This window comes from Lissotriton helveticus, chromosome 2_2 (genome assembly GCF_964261635.1).
Source record: "Lissotriton helveticus chromosome 2_2, aLisHel1.1, whole genome shotgun sequence".
Taxonomy (NCBI): domain Eukaryota; kingdom Metazoa; phylum Chordata; class Amphibia; order Caudata; family Salamandridae; genus Lissotriton; species Lissotriton helveticus.
The window spans coordinates 428,487,044-428,501,210 of NC_136060.1; the positions used below are offsets into that span (position 1 = coordinate 428,487,044).

Here is a 14,167-nt window from a genome sequence, read left to right on the forward strand (position 1 = left end):
CTCACTTTTTTCTCCCTTCTTCCTTTCTTCCCAAATATAACTTGCTTCGTGCTGCTGTTCAGTCTTCTTATGACTCTTTTGCTGCTCCTCCCGCTCCTCCTACGCCTTCCCCACTTACCATTACCTTTCTTTTGTCCTCCCCTGCCGCTTCCCAAATTTATAAGCACTTACAGGATGTCCCTCTTCTCCGTGACAAATCTAAAATGGAGCAAGATTGGGAAACCGATCTTGGCACTTCTTTTACTATCCCTCTATGGCATAACATTTGGAATAAACTACGGAAATCATCTAGAGCAGCTAACACTACCCAGACTTTATTTTTTATCTATAACCGACTTTTAGTCACCCCCTCTAAACTGCATACTATTAATCCTTCTATTCCCTCTTAATGTTGGTCCTGTCCCGATGCTTGTGCTGATCTTAAACATATGCTTTTCACCTGTCCCCTTATTCATGTCTTTTGGACCAAGGTATAGCACCAAATTAACTCTATTTTCTCCACACAATTTCCATTCTCACTCACCCATATTTTTCTAGGTAGCCTTTCTGATATCTGGTCCTCCCAAATTTCCTTTTCTAATACCTCCTTTATCGACCTTCTCCTAGCAGTGGCCTTTCAACATATCACTAAATCCTGGAAAAACACTTCAAATGTTTCCTTTGAGGCTTGGTGGTATGGTGTTTGTTACAATCACCGACTAGACAGAGCTTATGTATACCCCATTCAACTTGCTATCAAACGTGATTTACTATGGTTACCAGTTACTAATTTTCTAGATATATCTGCTCAATCTCGTCCTTTGCATACCCCTTCCCATGAAGAAGTACCTAAACCCCCATGATTTGCTTGTGATGCCTTTTTCTTTATATGAACAGATTGCCTTCTTATTTTGTACTGATTTTATGTAGAAGTCTCCCATGTTTACTGCTTTTAATATTTTATGCCTCTGATGCTCTCCCTTTATGACTTGCTCTTTACTTTTTCCCTTCCCCGTCTTCTTCCTCCCCTTTCTTTCTTTTTCGTTTTTCTCTCTTTTCTTTCATCTTTCCCCTTTCTATATTATATTTTCTGCTCCTTTTATATTGATTGCTTGTATTCCATTTTGCTGATTTTGTATTTTTATTGAGGCAATCTTTCTTTCAATAAAATTTCTTTTAAAACTTAAAAAGCCAATTCCATTACACAACGTTGAAAACTAGACCAGCAAATTCTCCACAGACCATTGATGCACACTCAAAGCAAAGCGACCAACTGTAAGCCCTCTGCTGTCCGACCACTCAACAACATCCCTTGATCCCCATTTGTAACGTATATCCGTGTCTTCTTCATAGCATAAGAACCATGTACCACATCAGCAGTAAAAACACCAGCCAAAGGAAGGGGGGTCAGAGGCCCCATAGGCAAAAACCTTCCTAGTGGTCGAACTCAAAACAGGAGCAGTCGGCAGTGTCATCATCATCGATTCGGCTATCACATTTTTTGAAGCACCCTTGTCAATCAAAGCAGGCATCGGGTGACCGTCCACCATCACACAACATTTAGGAAGACCTCTTCATACCGAACCCCCAGGTGCAAGGCATAAAGGACATGTATAGTCCCCTCAAGCTCATCATCATCCATGTCTCCCTCTGCCGGCAACTGAGCAGCTACATACACCTGTGCAGATGACACAGGAACAGAACCTCGTACAGGGGCAGAGCAGCACACCTTCGCAAAATGGTTAAGCCTAGTGCAATTGGAGCACATCTTCCCAGTGGCAGGACACGTCCCCTTATGAGGAAAAGGACCCTCAGAGCCATAACAATGCCGGGGCCGGTCCATCTTTCCCCGATTCTGCAGTCTTTGTCTGTCAGGGACTCGGGTCGAAATGGCATTCACTGGCTCCACCTTTACCAGATGCTGGAGAGCGGCCTCCATATGAGCTGCTCTGACCTTGGAAAGTTCTTTAGACCTGCCAATGGGTCAACATATCAGCCATAGGCATCCCCAGCACCTGCAGGATTGCTTCACGTAATTTACTGGAATAGCAGCCTTGAATAAACTGGGCCCTGATCTCATCCGCAGCATCGGGCAAGGTGCAGGTGCTGGCCAATTTGTGCAGACGGGCATAGAATATGTCCAAAGACTCATCAGGCAACTGCCGAGCCTGACGCAACAAGAACCGCTCATAATCTGGATTAGCCAGCGGCTCAAAGTGGGCAGTAAGAGCTTGCTTCAAGGTACTATAGGTATGCGGTGGTCCACCTTCCACCACTGACTGCCCCAAACGGTGAATGGCCGCCCTTCCCAGATGCAGCAACATCATGCGCCGCCGTTCCTCCACCAGATCAATACCATCAAAATAAGTCTCTAAGCAGTCCAACTACTCCTTCCAGCGGGCGGCTTGAGCAGATGGAGGACCGACCAACAGAAAATGTTCCACCGGAGGGATGGTCGACATGATGCCCCAACGAAACATAGCTCAGGTCAGGGCACCCCACAAAAGCGCCACCCCCAAGACCAGATATATGGTCCTCAGAATCTAGGTGACAAAAATAAGCTAAGTCCAGGTCCCAAACATCCCCAGCACCAGGATCCAGGCACGGGCAGAAGAGAGAGATGTACCTCTCACCTCAGAGGACGACCCAGACCGCAAAGCACCAGCTGCAAACTCCACACGCAGCATGATACCACCAACTGCAACGAACTGCCAGGCATCAGAAATGAGAGCAGCCAACAGAAATGAGAGCAGTCAGGGAGTTGTCTCGCTCTCACTCGTCTCACAGGACAGCAATAGCACACCCGCTGACAGCACCGCAAACCATCCGGTCTGCAGCAGCATGCTGCATGTCGTTACTAGCCGGCCAGTGCCCCCCGGAACAGCCGGGCAGCCAAACAGCAACACTCGGGAAGCTCAGAACACACAGGAAAGCTTCCAGGGGTACCGCAGGCACGAGGACACCACCAACAACAAAGAAAGGGCAAGGATACAGAAAACAGCAGGAAGGAACTGCAGGTATCCCATCATCGTCGGCAGAAATGTTATGTCCAGATCAAAGAAAACCAGTAGCCAGGAAATAGACTGTTCAATATCCTGTCCACACCAGGATCCTTTTATTTGATGAATATGCCCCACCCCCAATAATCAAACATTCGCCATGTGCTATATATACAACAGGTGGTCCACCACTACCCCTTCCGGGTTGCTGGAAATGGCGGTGACCACAACACAATGGGGGAGACTCAAGATGGGCACTTTAGTGCCTCCTGAACAGATAACATTTAAACATTTCCCATCCGCGAGCTCAGTGGAGAGAAGTGACGAAGGGAAATGTCCAAACAAGCATTCTGTTCATATTCAGGAGCGACCCCTTTTGAGGAGCAATATTCCTACCTCATTAGTAGGAGAGAGGAAGAGGAGGCGTGATTGAGGAGCCTAAAACTATTATAACCTAGCCATGTATGATCTAGTGTCTCATAAGGATGATATTAGCTCTAAGACAGGAGACTTACCCGCCCATGAACAAATACAAGAGTGCTGCACAACTAGTGTTAATGTCAGCCAACCTTCCCTTCATCTGTTAAATGCACTTCCGTCTTTATGCAAAACCATTATGTGCACCAGCTGTATTTGCCAAAAAGGCTACCACTGTGACGAAAGATTAGAGGAAAAGAAGACAAAAAAAAACCAATTGTATCTATGAGTGTCAGGACCTGGAATTGTAGACCCGTTGAAAGCCCCTGCCATACCTCAATCCCCATGCGTTGAGCAGAAACAGAACACACCACTAGACATACGAATTGGCGGAACAGGGATGTGCAATAAAAAGGAAATCCTGTATTGGCATTTACACACCTTTGAGGTTTATCTGTTTCAGATGTATGCACCACACTGTCAAGATTTTACAGGATTTGTAAGACTGGAAGGCAGAGGGCAGATGGTAAGTAGTAATCGAGACAGAAACCAACCAACACACAAGGAATGGAAATATGCTTACCCAGGACACAAGCTGAGGCCCCAGGATGCTGCTGCAAACATTCTACTGCAGAACAGGAAACGAGAATGCCCAAAACAGGCATGAAGAAAGTGTACTAGGAAACTGAGGGAATCGAAAAGGGAAGGTAAACAACAAACGTAAGGGGTACAGTAACAGAAGCCAACTGGGTTGAAAGCAGGAAGTCAATGATGTAGTGACGGAGCCACCCGGCCCGCACTATACAATGTTTTGAGGATACACACACCCAGAGGCCGGGCTTGCCCGAAGGCATAAATAAAGGGGTGCATGGCCCTTTATTTATGCCTTCGGGCAAGCCGCTCTGTTCCGCCCCCAAACATGCTTTCGAGCTCTGGGACCTCCTCGACTCTACCTCCCCTGACGTCGCCTTCCTGACAGATACCTGGCTGAACCCTGCCTCCACACCTGACATCGCCATTGCCATCCCGGAAGGATACAAGATCACGCGCAGGAACCGCACCAACGGAATAGGAGGAGGAATGCCATCGTTCACAGGAACACCCTCAGAGTATCGACCAACACCGACGACAGCCTCAGCACCGCAGAACACATGCCCTTCCAGATCCACACTGATCCCAACACCACCCTCAGAGGAACCCTCATCTACAGACCCCCCAGTACCCGACCACAGTTCAGCGACTCCATCTCCGACTTCATCAGCACACACGCCCTTGCATCCACGGACTACATCCTCCTAGGAGACCTGAACTTTCATCTCGAGAACAACAACAACACCAACTCTACCGCCCTGCTCGCCAACCTCGGACTCAGACAGCTTGTGACAACACCTACCCACACCGCCGGCCACATGCTCGACCCCATCTTCACCGCAAGTCTCCTTCAACTGCACCACCAAACCCCACTGGACCGACCACTACTGCATCCACTTCACCTTCAGGAAATGCACCACCGCACCCAACTGCAGCCCCGACGATGCTGGAGCAAAGTCACCAAGGACCAGCTCACCATCACCCTCAGCCAGAACCCACACGCCGAATCCACCGACACCGCGGCCCGCAACCTCAGACAATGGATCGATGACTGCACCAGTACCCTCGCCCAGCACAAAACACCCTCCAACAGCCACACCAGCAAGAAAGCCACCTGGTTCACCAAAGACCTCCAGGCCTCCAAAAGAATAGGCCCAAAACTGGAGAAGAACTGGCTCCGCGAACGATCACCGGACAGCTGCAGAGCCCACACGAACACCACCCGCATCCATCACCAACTCATCAGAGCCGCCAAAAAGGCCTCATTCAAGGAGCGCCTTGAAAACAACACACACAATAGTAAGGAGCTCTTCAACATCTTGAAGGAACTCTCCAACCCCAGCTCCAACGTCAACGACATCTCACTGGCTACCTTCTTCCACCGTAAGATCACCGACATCCATGACAGCTTCAAAGCCATGACCGCACTGACGACTACCGCCCTCACCGTCACCACACGCACCAACCATCTACTCTCCTGGACAAGCGTCAACGACAAGGACACCAGCGAGATCATGAAGAACATCCACTCCGGCTCACCGCTAGACCCATGCCCCCACCACATCTTCAACAAAACAACCGTTCCATCGCACCCCATCTCAGCAAGGCCATCAACATCTCCTTCGAGACAGCAACCTTTCCGGAAAACTGGAAACACGCCGAGATCAAAGCCTTACTCAAGAAACCAAAGGCAGACCTCAAGGACCTCAAGAACTTCCGGCCCATCGCCCTGCTCCCATTTCCGGTTTCCGCAGCAACAACAGCACCGAGACCGCCCTCATCGCCACCACAGATGACATCAGGACCCTACTAGACAACGGAGAAACAGCAGCCCTCATCCTCCTTGACCTGTCAGCCGCCTTTGACGTGGTCTGCCACTGCACCCTACGCACATGCCTACACGATGCCGGAATCCAGAGGAAGGCCCTGGACTGGACCACATCCTTGCTCTCCGTCAGAACTCAGAGCATCATACCCCAGGGCTCGTCCCTCAGCCCGACGCTGTTCAATACCTACATGACACCCCTCACCCACGTCGCCCGTCAACACGACCTTAACATCATCTCCTACGCCGACGACACCCAGCTGATCATCTCCCTCACCAACCATTCCCACACAGCCAAAACCAGCCCCCACAAAGAAATAAAGGCCGTCGCCGACTGTATGAGGAGCAGCCGACTAAAACTGCCTACGGCTGTCGCATCTGAAGAACGACAGCCATAGGCAGATCCTTCTCCCACCTCGCCGCCAAGACCTGGAACACCCTCCCCACCAACCTAGGGCAGACCCAAGACCTACTGGCCTTCAGAAGACTACACAAGACCTGGCTCTTCAATAAGTAGCAGCACTCCCCCCCCCAGCGCCTTGAGACCCTCACGGGTATGTAGTGTGCTCTACAAGTGTCTTGATTGATTGATTGATTGATTGAGGGCCGCTTGAGGTCTGGGCTCATACCATACTACTGTGTACATGTTGTATGTATTACATTCTCTGCTCCTAGGCCTTACCTGAAAGTCAACAGAGTTTCGAGGCACCCTCAAACTCCACACTGGCGACGAGGTACATTCCACCCAGGCCTCTGCTGTCCCAGGTTGAGTCTCCTGCCCAGCTGGAGACAGGCTCCTGCATCGGCTGTTGCGAGCGCCCAAAGCGGTGCCCCCAAGACCAACAGGACCGCAGTGACGAGACAGCAGCAGGTGCCCACACCGTATTTGCTGCGGTGAAGAAGAGCTCGGTCAGAGTCACCCGCGCAGTCAGGTGAGCGCGGGGAGCGAGCGCATGGCCCGAGTCACTAATGCATGACTCATCAAGGAGCGGCCTGCTCGAGTGCTTCTGATCACACTACCGCTGGGTTGCAGAGAGCGCCTCTGGCATGGAGCTTCATCCTACACCCCTCCCATGGTCTCACATACATGCACGTCTGCCTCAAAGCCTGCGTGTAATGAGGGAAGCACACGTCTGTTTCAGGCTACAGATCAGGTTCCCCCAGCAACAAGCCTTGGCAAGGGCAAGTGCACAACAGAGCCTGCATCTGAGCAGCGCCTTCAGGCATTGTCACGTCAGCTCAGCAGCAGGGGTGTGAGGTTCCAGGCTGCGCCATAGCACCAAGGGCAGTTTTGGAGACCATCAGGCATTGGGACAACCAATTCCAAGTCATCATAAGCACAGGCGTCTGTGACCACAAATACCTCACCAAAAGGGATGAGCCCCCCAAACCAGAACGGCACTGTCGCCCCAGCGCCACAGCTTCAGCCCCTGCAACAAGCCCCCCAACTGGCGGGCCATGCCACAGGGGCCCCATTGCCCCCTTTCAGTGAACTGGCGGATCCTGCCACAGCTGCGTCACGATGGAAATCGTTGATTGGTCGCTGGGATCGCTACTTTATGGGGATGAGGGAGACTGATGGAAAAGGTAGTTACTATACGATCTGTTTGAAACCCCACCGAATAGTGGGAGCGGCAACAATTATAATGCAGAGGTGGCAGCCTTGAACAGGCATGTTGACCCCAATATTAACCCAGATTCAAGCTCCGCCAAGCGAGGCAAGGGGAGACGGAATCAATGAACGTCTTATACGCATGTCTACGGAAGCTGGCGAGCTCATGCACGGTCCCTGACCAGAGGGAAGAAATCAGGGCGCAAATCATACAGGGCTGCAAATGCGCTGCCTGATACTTAGGCAGCCAGGCATATCGCTGAATGAGATCCTGGTGCTCGCAAGACCACATGAGCTGTTGAACGCTCGGGGTGAGGAAATGGAAGCGGCTCTTAACCGACATCCAAACCCCTGGCGATAAAGGAAGAGAGAGTAGACGTCATATAGAGACGCCCAGCAGCGCCTCAAGGGAATGGGAGGCGGTTGCGCAATGGGACGTGCAGCAACTACCTTGAACACCAGCCGGACGGACGGTGCTATGCAAGGGGAAAGACCTTCACCCGGTGTGGGAAGCTAAACTACTTGGCTAAAGTGTGGTGGAGCGGGAGAACAAGAACAAATGCCTCGGGACAGCAAGGAATATCATCAGCAATCAGACAGCTGTCACTGGAAGACCCACTGGAACAAACGGATGCAGCCCTGCCGTGGTACTGTCTGGGCGCAGATGAGTACAAAGTTTTTGTGCTATTGTTCGTGAGCCTGGACGGACCACGCCATCAACCCCTGCCCATGTGCTTCTTTACAGTGGTAGGATCCACAGTCAAGGCGCTCATAAACACCGGAGCCTCGGTAAATGTCATGGACAGTGACCAGTACGAATGACTAACCCCACGACCACCACTGTCACCCTTGAAGGCAGAAATCTTAACGTATGGAGGCACTGAGCCGCTTCCCCTGCGCGGAGTCATCGAGGTTGAAGTGGCCAGCAAAGGGCACTGCATCCACACGAGGTTCCATGTCACCAAAGGAAAGAGGGGCACGCTCCTTAGCTACCACACGATGGAGGACCTGGAGTTGTTTCTCTTTGCCAACTAGGTACACAACTTACATGCCCACGACTTCCTCAAGGAGTTCCCTATGCTATTTAAAAGGCTTGGCTGCCTCAAGGGAAAACTATTCAAACTGCACATAAACCTCATAGTCAAACCAACTGTGCTCTGACACCAGAGAGTGCCATTTCACCTACGCCCTCAGGTTGAGGAAGAACTGCAGAAGCTAGAAGAGCTGGGGGTGATTGAGAAGGGTTTGGGCCCCACCCCGTGGGTGTCAGCCCTGGTTGTCACTCCCAAACCAAAACAACATGGAGCAATTCAGCTGTGTGTTGACATTTGACTTCCTAATCTGGCAGTGAAGCGGTAGCAACACCTCACGCCCACCATGGATGACATTGTGGCGGATCTTAATGGGACCAAGTGGTTTACCAAACTGGACCGCAATGCCGGCTACCACCAACTGGAACTTCACCCAGAGAGAAGGACCATCACAACATTATCCATGCATGTTGGGCTATGGAGGTACAAGAGGCTAAGCTTTGGGGTGTCATCAGCCGCCGAGGTGTTTCAGAACAAAGACTCTCACGGTTACAAGGGGTCATCAACCTGAGTGGAGACATCCTGGTGTGCTCGAAAACTCTGGAAGACCACCATGTGCACTTGAACATGCTCCAGTGGCTTGCAGACCATGACCGTCCATCAAGCCAAGTTTTCGTTCTATCAGGAGTGGAGGAATTCTTCAGCTACATCTTTTTGAAAAACGCCTCCAAGTTGACCCACAGAAGGCTGCAGCCATAAGGTCTGCTCCGAGGCCCATTTCACCCTCAGGGGTCCACAGTTTCCTGGTCACGGACAGTTATTGTGGATGCTTCATTCCTAACCTGGCGTCCCTCTCTGAAACTCTCCAAAGACTCATAAAGACCGGGACACTGTGGGAGTGGACTGCAAATGAAGATGCATCAATCTATTCTATCAAGGAAACTCTCTTGGACAAGACGGTCATGGCCTATTTCCATCCCAGCAGATGTACCCTAGTGGTGGCGGACGTCAGTCCAGTGGGGCTAGGGGCCGTTCTCCTTCAAGAAACGTCAGCCAAGGAGTGGGTTCCGGTAGCCTACGCTAGCAGAGCCCTGACAGAGACTGAGATGTGGTATGCCCAGTTTGAAAGAGAAGCACTAGCGATTAAGTGGGCATGCCATCACTTCCATCTTTGGGCAGGAGTTTTGTGTGGTGACTGATCACAAGCCGTTGATCCCCCTATTTCCGGGCACTGCCTGGCTGGCACCTCCCAAAATCAAGAGCTGGGCAGTCCAGCTGCAGGCCTACCGGTTTGAAGTGGTGTTTCGCCCTGGTGTTAACAACCCCACGATTTCCTGTTGAGACATCCAGTCATGACTGCGCTGCCCGGAAGGCCACCGATGAGGAACACACTGAGGAATTTGTCCAGATGGTGTCTTAAGAAGCTTGCCCAAAAGCACTCATGCTAGCAGAGGTAGGGAACGCCACCTAGGCTGATGAGGGTCTGACCAAGGTGAAGAGAACGCTGCTTGACTGCAGCTAGCAGCACTTCAATGATGGAGCCTGGGCCTTAATGGAGGATGAAAGGATGTTGCATCAACACTTATGGAGGGTTTGCAGTGAGCTAAGTGAAGGATCGCACCGAGAAATTCTGCGTGGCTCTACAATAGTGCTTCCCCCAGAGCCTGCAGAGGAGAGTAGTCAACCATGCACACATGGGGTACCAGGGGATAGCCAAAACAAAGGCCAGTCTCCAGAACAAGGTGTGGTTCCCAGGTATGGACACCCTGGTGGAACACACTATTCACGTCTGGCATTCATGCAACATCACTAGCAGTGATATTCTTCCTCACCCAGTCATCACGGACGAGCCGTGCCAAGACCCGTGGACTCAAGTCAGCATTGATTTTGGATCATTCCTGGATGGGCGGAGCACACTCGTCCTCATCAACTCTCACTCAAAATTCCCTGTCGTACAGGTAGTGACGTCCACCACTTTTCCCCAGGTCAAGACCACCCTGAACCGAATTGTTACGATGATGGGCTCACGTTACAAATCAGATCGGACAATGGGTTACCCTTCCAGTGCAGAGACTTCCAAGAGTATCTGGCATCCCATGCCATCAAGCATTGCCATATCACTCCACAGTGGCCGCAAGCTAACGGAGAGGTAGAATGTTTCATGTGCACCCTGAACTGAGCCATGCGAATCGGAGTGGAGAGAGGGGAAGACGCAGAACAGTGCCTGCAACAGTTCCTGAGGGCATATCGTCAGACACCAAACTGAACGACACGGTGTGCCTGTCACATTTGCTTTTCGGGAGGGCCCGCAATATACAATGTTCCGAGGATACACGCACACCGAGATCGGGTTCGCCTGAAGTGATCAATAAAGGGGCGCATGACCACTCGAGGTCAAGGCCCATACCATACTACTGTGTACACATTGTATGTATTACATTCTCTTCCCCTAGGCATTACCTGACCTTCGATGGAGTTTCAAGGCACCCTCAAACTCCACAAATGCAACCATGCATAACCTTGAGAGGTAGAGACTGTATCTAAGAATGCTGTTTAAGTAGGGTGCTAATACTCTTCCCCTGGAAATGAACCTAACCCAGAAAGTGAGTACATGCAGATAGAACGTTGTTAGCAGTCTAGTGTTCAAGCCATTTGGAGTTTCTACTGACCCATTCTCCAGCGCTCCTGTGAACCTAAAGCTTACCCTGAATTTTTAGAATAGGCTAAACAATGCCAAAAAAAAAAAATCCAAAACCTTGAAGCATAGCCATAGAAGTATGAACGGTACCAAGGTTTTGCAGGTGAGACACCGGGAGACAACTAAAAAAAAATGGCAAACCAAAACCAACATTAGTACATAAAATTCAATACAATTTTATGAACAGAGTAGCATACCAGTATGAAAGGTACATTATTGTAATCAATTTCTCAGATTCATACAGTCTTAGTCTCACAGATTGCACACAGTCTATTCATAGGCATTCTCTTAGTACTAGTTGCATGGCCATGTTGTAGTTCAGTCTTCATCAGTAATATGACCTGTTTGCAGATATCTTCAGTTGTTTGCTTTAGCTCTCCGTGTTGAGCCAGAGGTGATTTGGGAGTCCTACATTGGATTTTGCTTTTGTACTATAATATGGTGAATGGGGTTGCCCTGGGATCTTTTACCCCTTTAGCAATGGAGGAGCCAGGAGTCACTCCAACACATTAGCTAGTGACAACCATAAATGTTGCACCCTAAGGCAGGAACAGGTTCTGGGCCTGCAAAAGACTAAAAGATTACTAAACCCTGCTAACTGTAACCTGAGAGGAGCCCTGGATTACTGAAGCTGCTCTCTAATTTACGCAAGCCAAAGAAGTGGACTCCAAGAATCAGTGGGCTGATCTCCGGTGTTTCTACAGGGACACAACAAGCTAAAAGAGCACTTTTTCCTGGACGACAAATTGCCCAGTTCCAACTGGACCTGCCCTGGACCCTTCAAAGGTTTGGCAGGCCTAAGTGCTTCCCCGAAGGACTGGGAGCCTCATGTGAAGAGCTGAGGGAAAAAGAGACTGATCCTTGCAAAATCGAGACTTAAAATTGTTATTGACTTTGAGACCTCCAGAGCATGGGGACCAACTATCAGAGTCAATCTGGTGAAGCCTCCTTCAGCTGGAAGAACAGGTTTGTCCTGCTTGGAGTTTCTAAGCAACAGCAAACCCGTTTCAGTGGGACCTTGGCGTAAAGGTATCCGGCCTCATAGAGCCCTGTTTGGATACAGCCTGCCACCTTGTCCTGCTAGAGGAATCTGTGCTCCAAAAAAGAAAAAGTACCAATGTAGAACTCAGGACAGGGCAAAGGAGCCAAAAGTATCAAGCTGATGCAACAACTACGATAGAAAAAAGTGTAACTTTTCCAGCTCTGAGCTTTTCTTGTCAAAAACAGCTTCAGCAGGTCCTCGCTCAGGTGAGACGTCTCTAATACAGCCTGCTGGCTTGTCTCGCTTAGAAATTCTAACTTCCATTTTGCAGACTAAGTCAGAAAGTAAAATGTTTGACATGTCCATCCCACTTGATGCATCCCACTTCAGGATCCACTGTAGTCAGCCTCAAAGTGTTCCTTGGTCCTGGTCTACCACAACCATAGACTATCACTGGTGCTAAGTGCTTTCTGGTGCTATTTTCAATTACAACTGTAAATGAACATGTCTACAGTTTCCTTACTGGATTTTTGTCATTTTGATGTCATTATGTTTTTTTAAATTGACTTTTTTTTAAATTCAGTTTTTTTTTTTTCCGTCTCTTTACATTATTAATGTTTTGGTATTATGTACATACTTGATACATAGCCCTACATTAGGCCTTTATACCTTGTGGGATAGCTACCAAGGAGGCTGGGGTTAGGTTAATTTAGTGACTTGTTTGGTTTACCATTATGAGGTAGCATTATAATTCCTTCAGATGAGTGACTGTCCACCACAAATAATAATCCACTTTCTTATACTAGCTTAGGGAGCAAATAGCTGACTGGTTGCCCAAAACCCTTACAGTTCTACTTGTATAAAACAAGGCCTACCCTAGGACAACCACAGAGCCCCACCTGGGTTGAAACAAGTACTTACCTGAACCCACTGCTCACAATTCCAATATGGGCAGTATGGGAGAGGTGTGAATATTATAAATAAGACATAACTACGGTAAGAAAGGTGGGTATTAGTTGTGCATGATGTGAAGCCTGTCGAGTAATAGGTCCCCAATTGTCTTCTTTCCAGGAAACAAGCACCCCATTGTGCCATTTGACTCTCACAGGGTGGAGATGCAGAGCAATCCAAGGCCTACTCTGGGGAGGTAGTGTGGGCCAGTAATCGCCTTTCCTATGCATGAAAAAACAACTCAATAAACGATAGCCCAGTCAGTGCTGTTTCTTTGAAAAAGCAAAAGTACATTTATTACACACACACTACGTCACCCTAATTTACAAATCTACACATCAGATATATGTAATTACCTTTGGTGATATCACATTTGAAATCACATTTGACCCCTTCTGGTTCTTGATCCTTAAAATCTTAACCCCTGCCATACCAGATGCAACTTCACAATATATGGGTGTGTTGTGTTCAATATAACCAGGCTTAATGACTTTGTCAGGGGTCTCCACATCAATATGAAAGGCAACTCTATAGGTTTTACCAGGGGAGCACACCAATAAATAAGTCAAGGCTATTGGCTTAGTCAAGAGGATCCACACATCAAAATACAAGTCAAATCTATTGGCTTTGTAATGGCTCACCACAATATAAGATTAATAAACACATGTTTCTGAATCACAATTATATAACTGAAATCAATAACCATGTTTGAATGCAAATTCAATAAAGCATTCCAATGTTGAGTAACAATCACTGTCAGCAATATATTTCAATAAAACATTCGAAATCAACACAACACAAGTCTTTCTTGTTCCACTTTAGGCCACAAAGAATGCAGCCATAGAAACAATTGCTTTAGTTCATTTCACTCCTGAGGTGTAGAGTAAAAGCTCCAGTTCTGTAATGTTTTAAAACCAATGAAAAACTCTCCTGTGGGCATGGATTCAATGACAAAGGAGATTTATGTATAGTTTATGGATTGCTTCCATGGGGGCTGCTGCACTCAAAGCAACCACCAACACATGTGTAAAGTACATTGCTGATGTCCCCACCCCTCTGTGGAGCACGACAAGTACAGAGAA

The 14,167-nt window shown here is 48.9% G+C and overlaps 1 protein-coding gene across 5 annotated transcripts in view; it reads left to right on the plus strand.

Annotated features, from left to right (window-relative positions):
- Positions 1–14,167, plus strand: part of LOC144821874 (uncharacterized) — a 350,489-nt gene that overhangs the window by 322,296 nt on the left and 14,026 nt on the right. The gene's annotated exons all lie outside the window — the stretch shown is intronic.